A 3,844-nucleotide genomic window follows, 5' to 3' on the forward strand; every position below is an offset into this window, starting at 1 on the left:
ACACTTCAGTGCTTATCATGAGATGAATAGCCTGTGAGATCACCATTAAACTTCCTCCTTTTGCATGACCTTGGCATCTCAGTTTCATAAGAAACATAAATAGTAGTTAATTTTCTAAAGTACAAAAAAAGTTTTCAGCTTCTGAGTCTTGGCTACTTGAAGCCCCTTTCACCAACTATTCTCCCACTCTTGCCTGCCAAAGCAGAGGATCAAACTGCTGCTGCAAAATGTGTTTTTCACATGGAGGCTGAGCAAGGGTGTTGTCCAAAAACAAGTCTTGAAAGTGCATTTAATACCTTCTGGGTTCTAAAAGGTATTCTTGAAAACATACACGAAAACTATTTAATAGATACTGGCTACATGCTGTTCTGAAAAATACAATACACAAGAGAATCCCATGTGAAGTGAGTACTTAATAACCAATAACTTCTTAACTGGTCCAGCTAAAACTGAACATGAAATGAAAGAGCACTGGAATGACAATTTTCTCATAGGGCATATGTGTGCCTGGGGATAGTGATTGCCTAGAGAGAGGATTGTTTGGATTCTTGTACCTTTCTGTGCAAAAGTGCCTATTAAAATCAGTTTAAGCTTCTTTTTAGTTGTAACTTTAAATGTAAAGTTGACTATTAAATTGAAGATGTTCTTCAAATTCTCTTTCCAAGATTTACCTGACAGTTCTTCAGAGTTATAAAAATGGAGAGAAGGTAATAGACAGAAACCAGTAAATGTTAGTGATTTGGAAGAGTAAACACAAAGCAAAAGAGATTCTTACTTCTCCTGGAACAAAACCAACTTTACAAATCAAAGAAAAAAAAAAAAAAAACAAAAAACCCTGAGTGATACCAAAAATAAAGCAATCAATATGGAATTGAATGTTTGGCTGAGGAATTATCTGTTGTCAGAGTAGAAGGAGATCGAGGACTCAGATTTCAGGCTCAGGGAAGGTTTACAGGCTCTGGCTGCTTGACTGAAGAACCTCTTAGAAAACGCTGCAGGGTTGCCGGGGCTCTGAGGTTCACCACATTCACCAAAGCAAAGCCTTTCCAGTGCACATATTTAACAGAAACACACCACACATGAATGCAGTGCGTGCCAGCAGGAGGAACCCTTACCACTTATGATAAGCATGGTTTATTTGTCTGTTACAAAATCAAACCCTGTTAATTGCTTAAAAATTCCCTGAGAAACAAAGCTCCACTCCCTTGCTTTGTAACCGTAACAGAGCATGGAAAATGAAGTAAGAATTACATGATGGGGCATTGTTCTCACGCTGATGGGAGAAGGAGTTAAAGGCAAATGAAAAGACATGAAAAGTCACAGCAAGAAACAGTCAACATACTTCTGAGTAAAACACTAAACTGTCCTCACTACTTGCAAGGAATCATGTAAGTTTTCTCTGTCTTGGCTGATTCTTGGATGCACTTCTATTTTATACTTGGCCTGGGCTGTCTTTTAGAAGTGAATAGTTGGTAATTATGAAATGTTCAAGGCACAGGATTTCCTCTTCTCAATGTGAAGAACCCAGTAAAAGTGCTTGCAGAGAGCTGCATGTGTTCATGCTTCTGCTGACGCTGTGACAGGTGCCTAACTGTAAGCTCACCCACTCCTGCTTTTTTCCAGAGCTGCGGTTTTAATCCTAATCTGTGCTCGCTCATACTTTCATGCTTTTTCTCCCCCATTTCTCTGGCACTTTCTTCTGCTTCTTCATCATGCCCATTCAGGCATCTCAAGCAATATGCAAGGACAACTTCTCACTGGGGTCTGAAAGTTCTTTTAAATGCCGTGTGTGTACTTGGGTTTCAAAACATGCTTGTAATTAGCTTAAACCCAAATAAACACCATTTTTTACAGTCACTAGCTTTAGAAAAATTTACCCCTTTCAACCAATGTACTTAAATGTTAAATTTAGGGGACCGTTAAGATCATTTTTTATGTCTGCCTTAGGGTAGGGGTGTCTTAAATACTATTTTAGAATGAAAATGCTTCTTGTTTTGTGAGTGGAAGCTCCTGCTCTAGTGTTTTCTTGACTTCACTGTTTGATATCATTGTATTCCTATAAAGATCAAATGCTTTTGCTTTATTTTTTTGCCAAGTACACCTGTGACACTCCAGGAATAAAAAAAATACAGTGAAAGGCATTGCTACACATATATGTGTAACTAAGCACCTTGCAAGCATTGACTTTTGTATTTAAGACATTACACTTGAAAACTCTCTCCCTTTTTGCTCTAATGCTCATATATATACCAGCCTTATGGAGAGCACCAGAATGTAACTTTGTGACATGTGAAGCCAAACTTAATAGTTACTAAGAATCTCAGAGAGAGTATCCAGAATACAATTGCTAAATTTGCCAGGATTTGTATTATTTTCATTGCATTATGACTTTAATGGAAGCCACACAAGTATATCAGGTTCACAATTCCAGTCATGTCTAGTTTTACTGGAACTCCACCTCTGAACCAGGAAGCAAGGTACTGTAATTACAAAAAGTGTTGCAAAATTTTTTCAAATCTTTATTGGCTGAATACATGCTGTGAGCCTCATGCTCCTGCTGCACAGCTCCAAAAGCAGCCACATTCTGGTTTTATTCTGGCCAAAGATCTTATCTTCCATTTGCATCACACCAAAGCAAGCTTAAATGGTGTCATCACTTACATAATCCTGATATCCAATGATAAGTGAGTTTAGTGACTATTCAGGTATGACTTTCCTTTACTGAAGAAAAAGAAAGATGCTTTTAATGACATGGAACATGGAGAAAACAGAGAAGCTCATTAAATCTGTAAGTCTCATTCCTCCTTCCCTAGTGAGGTCAACTTTTCCATCAAAATATTTTAATTTTTTGTGGACATTTAAAACACATTTCAGAATTTTAAAACATTTTCAAGTAGCAAGCCAAAATTCAACAGTGTTTTTGTAATGGCCAAACCCCATCATACTGAAGGGTAAATTAATCACTGGACTTTGAGACTTCTAGGGCAAAATTTAGTTTAGTACCATGTCCTCTCAAATGTCTAGAACAGACTTTATTGCTAATAATAGGTCATATAGATGTTAGGTGTTTATAGTTTACTCCTATGGATTTAGAGTTTCACAGACCATAAGTCTCATTTAGAATCAGGACAGTAGTTTTAATATAAATGAGGAGATACAGATGGCAGTTCTGTAGGATGCTGTGTGAAGATTAATAAACTTATGATGATGTATTCCAACAGCAAAAGGACTTATTAGTTCTTAGCTTATATTTACAGGTTCACTTTTCATGCCCCCCAAAACATTCTAAAATTGGGATTTTGCTTACGTAATCTTTTTGCCAGGACTTGGCAGATGTGACAGTGGCTGTGTCGATTTAACTTACGATTTCTCCTAAAATTAACAAACGTAGTTACTCAGGAATCTTCAGCAAACGAAATGCTTCTTTTGGTGCTCTTTGTGGACACAATTGCTCATCAGAAATCTTTACTCTGCTATAAAACAACTCACACTTCACAAAGGTAAGCACAGCACTAGTTCGGACATCCCCGAACCCCGCGTAGTGAACCGTGCGCTTGTACAAGCTGCCAAGTGGGTTAGCTCCTCTTTTCCCCTCCAGCTTGTGCTATGACAGCCTTCTGCATTTATTTTTCTTGCTGGCGTGACTGCTCCGGGGACAAACGCTCCTTTGCCGGCAGCCGAGTGGCGCGGCGAGATGCGCCGGCCGTTCAGCGCGGCGGGGCTGTGAGGAAGGCGCAGCACACGCTCCGGCCGTGCGGGCCGCCCGCCCCCGCCGCGGGCCGCCGCTCCGTGAGGCGGGACGGGCGGCGGCGCCGCGCCCTCCCGGGCACTCGGGACTCGGCTC

This window comes from Hirundo rustica, chromosome 5, assembly GCF_015227805.2.
Source record: "Hirundo rustica isolate bHirRus1 chromosome 5, bHirRus1.pri.v3, whole genome shotgun sequence".
Taxonomy (NCBI): Eukaryota; Metazoa; Chordata; class Aves; order Passeriformes; family Hirundinidae; genus Hirundo; species Hirundo rustica.